The following is a 15,634-nucleotide window of genomic DNA, read 5'->3' on the forward strand; positions in this document are numbered from 1 at the left end:
TAGGCTGAATATAGTTCTAGAAGAAAACTTAGAGTTTTTTAATTTACAAACTCATTCTCTGACTTACAAATGATGATTAAATTTATTTACAAATTCAATTATAAATTTCAGATTCACACTCTGATTTATAAATGAAGAATCAAAGACAGACCCCACAGACTCTCATATGGAGAAGTGAGTGTGATCTGGGTCATACTGCCAGCTGACTTTTATGTGGGCAGTGGAATAAAGTATTCTTCATAGTCAGGACCCAGACATTTTTTTTAAATGTTTTGTTTTCTCCTACTCTCTACCATACCCACCCTCCACGCCCCTCTTCCTCCACAAACAATAAAACCCTTACCATGCTAAAGTCCTTAGGGGAACCTGAGAGGTGAATAATGTTGTGCCTGCATTTTTCAGTCCTTTAGGTTATTTAGGGGAAATACATACCTTTTTCTAGCAACAGAGAAATCTGTGAGTTAAATGACATCATGCTGCCTTGAATGAAACAGCTCAGGCTCAAAGTTCACCCAAAGGCCAACAGTGATAAACTCTCATCCAAGGACAAACTTCAACATATTTTCGGTACTTATTAAAAACAGCATTTTTATAGCAGCCATACAATAACAGAAGGCTCTTTACCAAACTCTGTTTCTGATCAGAAAGCACTCAGGATCTGAGGATAAAATTCTGCTTGGGAATGCAGTTTCTTAGTACAGAAACTAAAATTTGCTCTTTAAAAGGAAAGGCTCCAAAGACAAATAATCCAAACCCAAAATGGACAAGGGCAGTTCCCAACGAACAAACAATTCACAGAAAAGGAAATATAATAACCAACAAACATATATAAATATTAGTAATCAGAGATTTACACATTAAACAAGTCATCATTTCATACCTATCAAAGTGACAAAAATAAAGTATGACATTTTTGAATGACTGAAAAATGGAAGAAGTCTCAGGTTAAAAATGACATACCTAACTACCTTAAAAAATGGGTAGCATTAAAATTCCCACTGATTTATAGATGTTACAACTTAAATGTGAAGAAATTCACTGAATTTAATACAAGAATAGTTAAGCAATAGCACTATATATCAGTGGTTATTCTGTTTATTAGCAGCCATCCCTTATACCAGTGCAACAGCAATGAAGTGTTACAATACATAAAGGGAAACAAGCTTTACGTATGCTATAAATTAAACGAATCAATGATCTTCCTTGCACCCTGACCCTGGAGTACCATAGATGTTCTCTAATTAATTATTAAAGTTTTCTAACAGTCAGTATTGTACATCTCTGGTTTCACTTTCCTTTTATTCCACATTCCCAGGAGAACAGTCAAAGGCAATATATAATTAGAAAAATGATATATTCTATCTGTCTATGAAATAACAGATTTCACTGAATAACTGACAACTCTGGGTGAATCTTCCCCCTGCCCCACTCATCTCCTTTTCCATACCCCCAAAGTATTGTAATATTCCCAGAGAAGACATAAACTTAGAAACATTCATTTGTTATTCTTGCTGCCCTAAAGGTCATTTCACATTTAGCATCTCATCAAATTATACCTGGGAGGTAGTCTGGCAGAGCTCACAATTTAGTTTTACCTCTCAGTGTGACCCTAAATATCTCATAAAATGGAGAGAGAAAATAAAGCATAATGGGTTCATGCTATCAGCCAGATCAGTTACTCTACTGAGCAAAAACTTCAAAATATTTGCAAGGTCAAAACATCTTAAGGTCAAGGCAGAGTTTATTTACCTGATAAGATGTATACAATGTCTACTTCATGGGTGCTACTGCAACTCATTTGATAGTAAAACTACTCTACACACACACACACACACACACACACACACACACACACACACACACACACACACACACACACACACACACAAAATCAAAAACAATAGGATAGCTAGAAAAGGAAGTACACCCTTACTACTTACTATTTTAAAGGATGTATCGTAACTACAAAATAACTTGTTTGTAGCCTATGGATAACAACTTTGTTTTATATAATCTAGGTTATATAATCTGTAATCTGCCCAGATTTATAAGTATAAATGATAGTGAAAGCATTCTTATCAAGGCTCACTGCTGTGATTGAATTGTGTCCCCAAAGTTATATATTAGAACTTAATTCCTATTGTAACTGTTGAGGGTGGGAAATCCTATTACAGTAATTGAAAGGTGGGGCCTTGAAGAGGTGATTAGATTGTAGGACCATGCCAGAGTGAATGTATTAATAATGGTGGTCAGGAGTGAGGTTTTGAAGGCTTTACAGGAAGAGCACTTGTGAAGTTAGGCTCTCTCTCCTCTGACATTTTCTACCATGTGAGACCTCTGCGTTGCTGTAAGGCCACCACCAAAGAAGGCCCTCACCATAAATGTTCCCTGGACTGTGGACTTCCCAGACCCTGAAACTATAAGCAATAAATTTCATTTTCTTACAAATTACCCAGTTCTGTGTATTTTGTTATAAGCAACAGAAACGGATTAATACACTCACCTTTACAAAAGTGTAGAATATAAGCCATTAGTAATAGCAGTCACTTCCTGGAAGGGGATGACGAAGGCTGGGAAGAGGGAAGACCAGCTTCATCAACTGTTCAAACACATGATAGTGTGTGTTTCTGTTGAGGGGAATGACTATTTGCTAGAAGCTAGGAGCATCCTAGTCTAAATTCTATGTAGAATTCTCAGTTGTAATTCTTCAGTAGTGACAACTATCTTCTTACAACCAAACTAGCATGTTAGATGCATTTCTTTCAGGAATAATCAATTATCCATTCTAAATTCAAAGAATACTCTAAAATAGAATATCCTCTATAACAGAGTAAGAGGAGTACAGGGTATACGTAACTTCCCTGAATTGATGTTGTAGAGGTTGAAATCACTATTTTTGGTCGTTAAACCGTGTTCAGTTATCAATGTACCACTTTGTGCATGTAAGCAATAGGCCAGTTATTGTAAACTTATTGTTCTTGACCCCATCTACAATGGCATAGCTGAAAAGCAAAGCGTCTAATGTACTCAGTCCAGCCTCTACAATAAATCCTGACAAACAAAAAAAGGGGGAGGGGGGTTTGTTTGTAAATGTAAAAACGGCAAAATTCATTTTTTGCAAAGAGTTAATGCACCTTCTTCCATGCTTCATTTATTTATTATCTAGTTACATACTAGGAAAGTCCCAATCATTATACAGCAGAAAGAATTAAATACGGATTTTCTCTTGCCTAAGCAAAAGAGGTAAAGTTGTCTTGGCATGAAGAGATAAAAGCTTTTAGACCTGGAAGACACCAATGTTTTCAACCTATACTTAGGAACGTAATTTAAAATCTTTCTAAACAATCATTAAGGATCCATGATGTGTTCCATTTTTCACCTCTAAATAAATTAGAAAATTCACAGAACCAGGAGGATAGGGAAAACAGAGAACACTAGCCCATAACCACTGTAGGGTTTTCTCTATCTTTCCGAAAGCAAGAGATCATTTTCCAAGGCTTGATTTTCCTCTACTGCTCCACAATGTCAGAAAACTAGAAAGTATCACCACAAATCATTCCCACTGCCTCACCTATGTACTACGTAATGGCGTGGTACTTATGTTTTCTTGAAAAAGTTCTTATCATTAGATGCATACTGAAGTATTCATGGTTTAAAAAGACACAGTAGTGGGTGGCTTTCTTATAATAATTTATCTTCCCACACACAAAAACAGATTTCAAAGGAATAGAAGCAACAAGAGTGGCAGAATATTGTTAATTGTTGATGCTAGTAACAGATGGATTCGTTATACAATTCACTGTATTCTATATATCTTTAAATATTTCCATAATAAAAATTATAAGACTGTTTGATGAATGTTTGAAAAAACACAGAGCAAGTATTTCTGGATCTGCAGACTGATACAGAGTCATCTTCTCTCTTTTCATGTCTAGGGTATGAGATTTGTGAAGAACTCAGGACTATTCAATGAGCCATACATGAAATAAATCACACTAATATTTTTCTAAAGCATGTTTTTTTTCCACACAACACCATATGTGCCATCCATGTTAATACATTTAGCTTTGGTTTACTTTGATAGATGTATAACATTTGATTTCTACTCTCTATAACAAATTGAGGTAGTCCTTCCGTCCTCGCTTCTAGCTTTTACTTCCTTCCTCTCTCCCTCTTTCTTCCACTTTCTTTCATCTTCACTCTCTCATTAGTTTCTTCCTTCCTTCCTTATTCCTTTCTAAAAACTTTTTAAAAATAAACAATATTACATGAATACACGTTAATTGTAAATTTCAAAGAATATGGAGTAAAAAAATAAAGGTCCCTTTCATCCAGTCACTGGAATAGTGAATAGTGATTCCAATGAAAATCTCAGACATTTCAGAAGTTGTAATGTTAAGAGTCTTACCGTTTTAGAGAAAAGTTTCAGTCTTAAAGCAATTGTCAAAAAGAACTCCCAGCGTTTAGCCTTTTAGGATATGCTACACACCAAGAAAAATCTCACTCCCTACAAATTACTAAGGAAACAAAGATGCTCAAAGCAAATAGATCTAAGACAAATCTTCAATTTGCATTATATAATTAGAATGTCTAAGTAAAATTTCTTCCTATAGCTTTGAAAATGCACACAATAGGATCAAGCCATGCTTGTCCAGATGACCGCTTAAGATCGCAAGAAGTGTGATCTAACACAAACACTTCTCTTCACTGTTGTTTACTCAAAACCAAGCATCTTTACCTGTGCCACCTGGTCACATCTGTCACAAAGTACTTGGAATTTTGACAGACCTCAAATAAGAACAAAGATAGTAGTTCTATCATCACCACCTACAACCAACAGCTATCTTTATGAGTTGTTTTTGTTTTTGTTTTTCCCTATCCAAGCTATTGAGTGAAGTTTTTTGGATGAATTATCTCATTTACTCTAACAATGGTCCTATAAGGTAGGTAAGTATTAATTACCATTTTAAAGACAGAAAGACAAAAGTTCAGAGAAGTTATTTGCCCAAATTCACTCAGACAGCAAGTAGCAGAAACGGAATTTAAATTCGACTGTGGATTCCAAAGACGATGTTTCACTTCGCTAAAATTCCCTCAATTCATCACTTCCTTGTCTACTAAATTCATTATTTTTAATTAAATGTATCATATGAAACGTGGGAGATACTTATCCCCAAATACCAATTACATCATTGATTTAGACTCTCCAAAGTACTTTGTGTCACTACATTGGCCCACTACATTACATACTCTATAATACCCCTGATGAATTAGAATATTTCACTTTAGAAAGTATTGGTTTATTGGATTCATAGTTAAAGGTGTACATGACATAACCAAGGATGGCCTACCCACTAGCACCTGGAAAAGAACCTAGGAAGGGAGGAGAAGCCCAAGAGAAGAAAAAACAATGAGCCTCAAAAAATTCTTCATAAAATCTCTACTGTGACCCCAGATTTCACCTCACCGGAAGGTGAGGGAGGTACTGATGCTCTTCATGTGGTCATCAAATACAAAGAAAGCATATCAGAAATGGTAAGAAACTGATGGTATAAAGGCAATGAAGGCAGTACAGTGTTTCTCTCCACCAATTTCCACTAAACCACACAGCCAAAAGTCTCCTATCATATGACAACAATGAGGAGAACAGATTCAAACTGCAGAGAGACAACTTATAGCATTCACCCACCTCCCTTAGGCCTTGGTTACCTTCCATAGGAAAGATCATGAGAAAAAAATTTTTTTTGAAAAAAAGAGAAACTCAGTAATGACAAAATCCTATACACTACCAAAGTAAAATTAAACCTCTGACATGGAAGAAATAGAATTCAAGAAACAAAAATGTATTAAATATGTAAGTTTCATAATCAGTGGGCTAAAGCTAAAAGCAGGCTTTAGCATATTTTGGCTATGCTAAAGACAAAAGACTATTATTTAAAAATAGAAACTATTAAAAAGTATAGGAAAATCAAAGACGTGTACTTTAATTTGAAGGAAAAAGGGATTTCTCGTCCAAAAAGATTGCTTAGAAATGTTTATGGAACATACATTTTCTATAAAGAATAAAACAGATTCCTTTGCTTCCATTATTTTACAATCAGGAATTATTCACAAAATATTAGAAAATCATATTACTACATAAAATGCAAAAGAAAAAGAGTAACAAGACAAAGACCTTCACTTCTGGCATCTTAGCTCATTGTTTCCTTCTCTTTAAACATGCGTTGGTTCTGAATTTTCATGAATTTTGAGACAAGCCATAAGATTATAGGGCAGGGATCTCCCAAAATCTGAAAGCTGAAAAGGATTTTTAGTCCCTTAATCATAAAGGTGAGGAAACTGAGGTGTCTGAGTAATGACTCATTCACGTTAACAATATTAAGGAAGTCATAACCATTCATGTCTAGATTTCCTGTTTCCTAAGTAAAGGCCCTGCCAGATATAAACTCATGCTGGGGCAGTCAAAAATTTGTATAACAGTATCTGGGAAATAATATGAACATATAAGCACAAGATGGACAAATAGAGGTACAATTGAGAACTGAGAGAAAGGATGAGCTACAGGGTTTCCCTGGTATTTTCTGGAATATGTTAAAAACTATTACGCAGTTAGGAGAGCCTGAGTCACATCTCATCAATGAAGCAAAAATTACTTTTTAAAATTATTTAAGGGACAGTGGCTAAAAGAAGCCCTTCTATCACTGGCAAAAAGGTGTAGATACACACATAAGCAACACTACCATAAAGTAGACATTTTTGTTTTAGCAAAATCCATATTTATATGATTACATTTCCTATGGTTGAGAGCAGCTATAATTAATGGATTTCCCTCCTTCTCCTAATGCAGCCATTTGTCAATTCAAATACAGAATATCCAATCAATTTTGATGTATTTAGTAAGCAATTTGTCAAACGGTGCTACAATCCAGTTAATATATTAATTCTTGTCATGGAGAGAGTTCTAACAACTATAAGGTTTTCTGTAACTGGTTTGGAGAGAAAAATCTGTGCTTGGACTAAATGATTATTCTTGTGGAGATTACACTTCTGTGTCCCAATATCTGACAGCATGGCAGTAGCATACCTTTAATAGAAAAACTACTTTGCTGTACTAAAACCACTAAGTCTATTGGACAGTGTGGCTGCTAATTGTTTTTAATAAGCTGGGTTTCTTCAAATCCCATTAGGCCTTCCATACTTTCAATAAAATAAGCAAGCCAGTATATGTGACAATAAATACAAAATAAGTAAGCTTCAAGGTGAGAAACAGGGCTTTATTAATGTAAAGTATGCAACTAAAATTTTTAAAATGCCTTATAAAAAATAAAATTTTCATTTATACTCTCAAAGTTTCTTCATATGACTTTAAGAAGTGGTTCTCAATCTTTTATTTTTCCTGTCCCAACATACTTCAAGTAAATGACTGACTCCTATCAGTATATAACACAGACACTATACTAAGGCCACACAATTATTTACAGGTAGTCAAGACTCTTGGAAGGCTGCCACTATGCAAAGCTCTTACATTCCATCTATATGTCAGTCACTAATCACCATTCTATCTCCATCTTTTCCCAAGTCTATCTATGTACTGTGAGCTGGAGACAGAACCACTAGATATGCAGAGCTTTCTGGCAGGTGGTCCAAATTTATATCACAAAAGGAAATGTGGACTATAGTGAATAATGGAGTGTTAAATCCTTTCCCAACATTTTCAGTAGGAAACTTGGTCACTTTGGGCTAGAAGACAGGTTTCTAATGTCACAAATAACCTCCAGAGACATCCTGAGCACTTTTCGCAAACACTTTCCAAAAATGATGGCTCTCTCATTCACTACATCCAAGACTTTGTGTAGTTCTCTATCAGAAAATGCAAAAACCAGAGATTAAGGCAAACCATTTCTAGAAAACAACATTTAAAAACACGGCAATTTTTTAAAAAATCAGAATAAGAAAGAAGAGAAAAGGAACACGATTTTCCAGACATTAGGCTCGCCCTGGCCCATTTATGAACCATGCAAGAGCAAAGAAAAAAAAATTGCCAGAGTGATTTGGCACAAGTTTGTGTATTTATTTAAAAACCTGCAATGTATACTAGTCATCCAGACTACCAGACATTCCATTGTTTCATATGTCTGCTGAGAAAGGTGCCCTATGTGTCAGAAAAGCACACTGAATATTTTTCAGTGACCCACGGGGCAGAGGTCACTTATTATAAATGGATAATGAGACCTAATGCAGTTCTCTGAGTATGGACAAAGAAAGGTCTATCTATAGCCCCTGGTGGATTGGTCATTCAGGCTTTTATTTCCCCCACACACTTAATGGAGTCAAACAATTGACAGAAATTCTATAGAGAAGGCTGAAACTGAGAGAAATGACTATATTCTAACTCTGATAGACAGATACAAGTAGTGACCCTGAAATGGCGCCTGAAATCCTGTTACCACAAACATAGCAGACAGCTGTATCATTCCCCCTAAATTCCCATTTAGTCATTTATTAGCAATTAACCTTACTGATGGAAGTGATGGCACAAGCCACAAGCTCCTGCCAATATCAACCATTATATTACTACAGGTAAGCAAACAAACCATTTTATTTTAGCTCTTTATTTTTGGAAAAAAGGGCAAACAGATATCATTGTAGCCTTCATCCCCTATCCCCACTACCCAGTTGTCAATATGCTTATTCAAGGATATCACTATCTGTATGTAAGGACCTTAAACTTAGGTGGGATAGAGTAACGACATCAGAAGCAGAGGTACTGATGGTCTAGAGGCTTTATGACCAATAGATTATTTTTCTTTAATCTATCAGAATCAATATCCTATCCCAATCAAATCTGCCAATCCAATGCAAGAAATATTACTAGCGTCAATGGAAAAAATTCTTATTCTCAACTATACTTGAAAAACAGCAGGTCATAAAACAATCTGAGGGAACATCAAAATACTATTATCACACAGAATTTTGTAAAAATAAAGATATTTAAAAGTAAAAAGCAGCCCTTTCTAGACACTTTCCTTTTGTTTCATTTCAATTTTAAGAATAGTCATAACAGGAAGGTGGTTTGACATGTAAAAAAAACTTTTTGTTTCCAACTTGTAAATACCAAAGCAAGTGATAGAAAATGCCAAGATTCACTTCAGAATGGGGTACAATATCATTAGGACTTGTGATGTTGAAACATCTCAAGATCGGTAATGACAGAAAAACTCAATGAACTATTCCACAAGTCTGAAGATCTCTGTAAAGATGTGGGAATAAATCAGGAGAATTATACACCCCATAAGCACAAAGGGAAAAAGGGTAATCTAATCCAAACTTTTCAAGACATCACCTATAAAGCTTGCAGATTGTTGATGGTACTTTCAATTAACTATTTGATATCTTTTCATTGAACTAGAAATTTTAATTTCATAATGTTCCCCAAGTTATAAAACATACATGTGGCTAAATTCAGGGTCCGTATTTCTCAAACTTTTAGTTTCTTGAAGAAAAACACCAATTTGTTTCACTAAAATCATTTCTCTATGGAAGAACATAAGTCAATTGATAAGTTTAAGTATAAACAAGCAAAATAATCAAATATAATTCAATCTTAAGTGGTTTCTTAACTACCTCAGATTTCAAACCTGGATAAAGCAGTAGGACACACCCTATGACCAACAATGGACTATAAACACTCTTTAAATAAGTCCTACATTACAAGTTTCCTCTACAAGAGAAAAACATTTCTTTCTTCCCCTTCCACCCCTACCCACTCTTGGGCAAATATTTATTATGGACAATGCAAGGAAATATTGTTGAGTACCTCCATCATATTTGGTACATACCACAACAGCGATGCAATCAGGATGTTAGGTTAAATCTAATGTGACATTTGAGAGAGAGCAGCTCAGAAGAAAAATGCTGCATATTTAATTGCTTTTCCAGGGCACTGACAATGTCCAAGTAGAGAAGACTAATAATTTTTTTTTACTTTTTGTATTGTTGCCTTTTTTGTAGGTAGGGGGGAATGTAAAGTGGTACTAGTAACAAGCACAAAATATATCACCGTAGGATTACAAAACCAATGAAACAATAAGATAGTAAAATATTGTAAAATGACTTCATTCTACATCCACATGTGTGACTTTCTATTAGAATAAAAAATATTAGCTCTTTCCAGTCTTGTGGTTGTGGTTGGTAGACCAGCAGCACAAAATTTAGTTGTGAATCACATTCTCTAGAATCTGACTTTAATTATGTTGCTGACTTCTGATTTTAGTACTCTATATGTAAGGGAAAGCTCGATACTAATTTAAGGACAATCTACTTCATTGTATGAAAAGGCCAAAATAAAATTGTTAGTGAAATCTAAGAGATTAGTAAACCAATAACATTTTTTAAAAGAAGATAAATCAATAGACAGGTCAGCTCTTCAAAGGAAACTCATAACATACTTAGTTCTCTTTAGTATAATAAAAACTAAGATTTTTGTCACAGTAACACTACTGCTTCAAAGTCAGGTCCAATTAGACTTTTTAGAATGATTAACTCAATTCACACTACTCTTTCCTAATTCCCAAAGCATTGTCTCATGACTTCTAGGACACCACTCTCTGTAGCGGCTCATTCTAAATCACCTGTTTTTACTTCTCATTTGCTGTCTTCTAACATGTCATGCTGTCTAGGGTTCCATAAAATTCCATATGGTCAAACATGTACATAATGGGGAAAAGTTATAAAAGTTTATAAAGTTATAGAAAAGACCGAAATGGAACTTCCACACGTGAAAAATATAATACCTGAAATGAAAAATGCATTGAATGAAATTAACAACAAAGAATGGAAGAATTAACATACTTAAAGACATAGAAATAAAAATCATACAAAATCAAACATAGAGAGGAAAATAAGACTGAGAGAAACTGAACAAAGATTCAGTGACCTGGGAAAGTATCAAGAGGTCAACATAAATATACTTGGAGTTAAAAGGAGAGAAAAGGAGTGACAAAACATATTTGAAAAGATAATTGCATAAAAATTTCCAAATTTGATGAAAACTATAAACCCACAGATCCAAGAATTCCACAAACCCCAAGTTTGTGGATTGAAAACCACACCATGGTTTTCATTGATTTTTCTCTATTGTTTTTATGTTTTCTATTTCACTGATTTGCACTTCTTTTTTCCTGTTTTCTTTCTTCTGTTTTAATCTTCTCTCCTTTTTCTAGTTCTTTAGTGTGGAAGTTGAGGTCATTGATTTCAGACATTTCCCTATTATAATACAGGCATTTAGTGCCATCCACAAATCTTCCCGTTTTTCATTAAATTTTTTATTTTGAAATAATTACAGATTCACAAGCTCAAACCACTTTAAAAAAAAAAAAAACAACTGGGTAGTATTCTAAGATACGAATATGTTCTGATTTCAGTTTCATTCTTCATTCAGTGCAAAATAATTTCTAATCTCTTTTTATTTCCTCTGTGAACCATGGATTATTTAGAAGTGCATTAGTTTCCAAATATTTGTGGATTTTCCAGAGATCTTTCTGTTATTCGTTTCTTATTTAATTCCTTTGTGGTCACAGAATATATTTCGTATGACTTCAAACCTTTTACATTTATTATAACTTGTTTTATGGCTCAGAAGATTGTCTATCTTGGTCAATGTTCCCTATGCACTTGAAAAGAATGTGTATTCTGTTGTTGGGTGGAATGTTCTACTTAGTCTGATGTTAATGTAGCTATTCTAAATTTAAAGTGCGTTTCTTCTAAGTAGCATATAGTGAGGCTTACATTTTTATCCAATTTGACAATCTGACTTTTTATAAGGCTATTTAGACCATTTACAACTAATGTGAGTATTGATATGGTTATGACTACATCATCTTGTTTATTTCCAGCATATTTCCTTTGCTAGCAGATTAGATATAACATTTTGTTTTTATTTTAATGGATGCTTTTGGGTTCATCAAGTTACATCTTTAACTTACCACAGTTTGACTTCAGGTGATATTATACCACTTATACAGACTTTAAAAATCTTATAATAATATATAGTTCCATTTCCCACACTCCTGGCCTTTAAACTACTGTTGTCACAGACTGTATTTATATATATGTTTTAAAGGCTACATACACAAATATTATTTTTCTGCTAACAATTATATTTTAAATTTTAATTATTTAAATTTTTTAATAATTAGAAAAGGATCTCATCTATTTACCCTTGTTTTCACCATTGCCAGTACTCTTCATCCCTTTCCACCTGGTGTAACTTTTCTTCTGCTTGAAGGACTTCCTTTAACATTACAAGTAGAACATGTCTACAGCTGATAGATTAAATCTGCTTCTTATCTTTGTTCCCTGGTATGTAACATGTCTTTTTCTCTGGCTGCTTTCAAGATTTTTCTCTTTATCAATGATTTTGAGAAATTTGATTATGATGTACTACTTTGGTATGTCTTTCCTCATATTTCTTGTGTTATGGATTTATTGAACTTGTTAAATCTATGGTTTTATAGTTTATATCAAGTTTATAAATTTTGGGGCTATTACTTCTTCTGCCTCACCACCCCTTCTTCAGGAACTCTGCTTACTGGTACATGTTGTCCCACAGTTCAGCAGTATTCTTTTAAAGTTTTTTTTTCTTTCTGTGTTTCATTTTGCATAATTTCTCTTGCTCTATTTTCAAATTCACTAATATTTTCTTTCCTTTTTTTTTTTTCTCTTCACTACCACCAACAGCACTGTGCAGTTATATTAACCATTCAAGTACAACAACATCTGCTAAGATTGGGACAGAATTGGAATTGAAAACTGAACAGATATGCAGCAACTAACAGTTTGAAAGAAACAACTACATAGTCTTTTCACAAATGTTTTCACAGAGCCAATACAGTACTAGCCATTAACCCAGTGCACCAAGTGTACCGAAAGATGGAATAAGAAACACAGCTACATTAGAAAGACCAACACTTTAGAAAAAGAGTATAACACTTTTAGTTTCTCTCCTTTACCCCTAAAACAACATCTTACAGTCTGGATCTACCTATACTGTCCTACATCGGTTTCTAGAATATTCGTCAGAAGGGAAAAAATAAAATGACACTGGTTAGTACAGTCCTTGGATATTAAGGAAGGGGAAGGGGAGATAGTCAGTTCTCAGAACAAATTACTCAGCTTCAGTCTCATCAGCAGAACCTTTGGATTCTCTGTACTTCTGCACTTCTTCAATGTGCTTATCTGTCTCTAGCAAACGTTCCAGTCTGGCAGCCATTTGCGCCTCTTGGTTTTCTTTGTTAGCTTCCATTTTGTGGCTCAGTTTCTCCTCCACCATTTTACTGGAGTTGTTGTCTTCTAATGGTTTCTGAAGCACTTCTTTTTCATGTTCTTGTTTCTCAGCAAGCTGCTTCAAGACCTCAGCTTCATGGAACTTGTATCTTTCTTCTGCAGTTTCTAATTACTTCTGAATTTTCCCCAGGGAAAGATCCTTCTTCTTTGGAGAGGAAAGGGGGAATTCTGGGCCAGATCCTTTTGACTGAGGGCTGAGAATCAGCTCAAAAGCTTGGCCTGAGGCACAGTTCTCCAGTTCCTTCACCTGGGTATCAGAAGAAGCCATGGTGAATAGAAGACAAAAGCTGGCAGTGTATTCTACACAATCCACTGGTAAGAAAAGTGAGTTTTGGAGGACAGGAAGTCCATAGTCCAGGGGGCACATCTGGTGAGGGCCGCCTTCTGGATGGTAACGCATGCAGAGGAATGTCATGAGCAGGAGAACAAGTTCACTAATATTTTCTTCTGCAATTTATAATCCGTCCTCAATCTTATCCAGTGTAGCTTTCTCCTCAGACATTCTGGTTTTCATACTTAGAAGTTTAATTTGGATCTTTTTTTCTACACCTCTACCTAACATTTGAACATATGGAATAGTTATAGTAACTGTTTGGTGTCATTAGTCCTGACCCTGCATGAGTACCAGTGCCCTCTAAGACTCTCAGATGGTTGTTTCTTAGGCTTCTTACAGGTTCTTTATGCCCCTCAGGAGTCCCCTCTGCAGATCCTCAGAGTTTTCTCTCTGTGCAGATCTCCCATCTAATATCCTGTCCAACAAATTCTAAGTCAGGGTTTGAAAATAGCAAATATTTTGGGTGTTGTGGGTCATATGGTCTCTGCTGTTATAACTCAACTCTATGGTTACAGCTTAGAAGTGGACACAGACAATATCTACATGAAATGGTGTGGTTGTGTTCCAATAAAACTTTATTTACATAAGAGCTCATGACAGTTTGCCAACATCTGCTCTTCTTTGGGCTTACTGGACTCTCAACTCAGTCTTCCTCAACTCTGGGAGTCCTCTGGGTTCATCTTGGCTTCCCCCTTACTGTGACACAGCCTAGAAACTCTTGGGGCAATAAACTGAGGCAATCATATGGCTTGCCTCCTTTGTTTCCCATCTCTCAGAAATCACTGCCCTTTGTTTTCAACTGACTTGAAAACAGTTGTTTCATACGTTATTTCAATTTCTGTATGTTGTTCTTTTAAGCAGGAGAGTAAATGTGATCCCTGTTATTCCATCTTGATGGAAAGCTACTACTCAACTAAAACCTCAAGAAACAGTCAATAAAACTAAATACTATTTTCCCCCAAAATTTGAGATCAAATTAAAATGTATAAAAGGTTCTCTGCACCCTTCCTATATTAACTTTAAAGGCAGAGAAAACCAATTATTCCCCCAGAAACCTTAGGGAAGTTCTATAGATCTCAGTGAACTTTCTGTTGTATATCAAAGCTTTATTTCTGTAGAATGAATGTACATATCCATTACTGTTACAAATAAAACTTAGTTAGTTTAGGGAGGAACTTCTCACATACCCACAGATTATTTTAGAAAGAAGAACAAAGTCTGACACTCACGCCACACAAAGCTAATTAATGTCAACAACTTAAAAATACTGCAACTGCTAAGTTACCTGAAAGAAAAGGAGGAAACATTATTTTTCCCCTAAATAACATTTTCCCAAGTCAACTCAGTAAGCCCTGCTTTTAATTTACAGTTTGGAAGCTCTAAAGCAGACTAAAGAAAAAGTTATTGTCTGTTTTGGGATTGTATCCAAAGCTGGTTTATATTTATTGGTCTGTTCTAAGGTTTATCTTTGTTTCTGGCAAAGGAGTACACCATAATAAAATGCCTATGTCAGAAAAGGTAATTTTTATTTTGAAGGGAGAAAGCATAGTACTAACACAAAAATCACTAATCTCCTCTGCTGTAATCTTTTTACAAGCTATTTCCAAAATTTTTATGATCGAGGCAAAACATTTTTTCAATTATAGATTCTCGACTTTTACCTTTACCCTGCTAAATAGCAAGACTAAATTATCATCCATACATTTAATTTACATATATAAATTAATCTACTAGGTTGAACCATATGAAATTGCTGACATTAGGTCTACTTTACTTATTAAAAATGGCAACTTTTTAGCCCTTTCTTCTCATCCTGCTGACTGGCAAAAATGGCAATGGCATATGGTACAACCTAACAACAAAGAAGTCATCTCTGCCTCCATGGTGACCTCTGTATGGAACATTTTAGTATGATCCAGTTTGTGGTACACCAAAATTCCTCAAGAAGCATCAAAA

General features: G+C 34.9%; 1 protein-coding gene and 1 pseudogene across 8 annotated transcripts in view; both read right to left on the reverse strand.

The window, feature by feature from the left end:
• Window positions 1–15,634, reverse strand: part of BCAS3 (BCAS3 microtubule associated cell migration factor) — a 601,295-nt gene that overhangs the window by 296,204 nt on the left and 289,457 nt on the right. The window lies entirely within an intron of this gene.
• Window positions 13,122–13,612, reverse strand: LOC134389039 (stathmin-like; annotated as a pseudogene).

This window comes from Cynocephalus volans, chromosome 10 (genome assembly GCF_027409185.1).
Source record: "Cynocephalus volans isolate mCynVol1 chromosome 10, mCynVol1.pri, whole genome shotgun sequence".
Taxonomy (NCBI): Eukaryota; Metazoa; Chordata; class Mammalia; order Dermoptera; family Cynocephalidae; genus Cynocephalus; species Cynocephalus volans.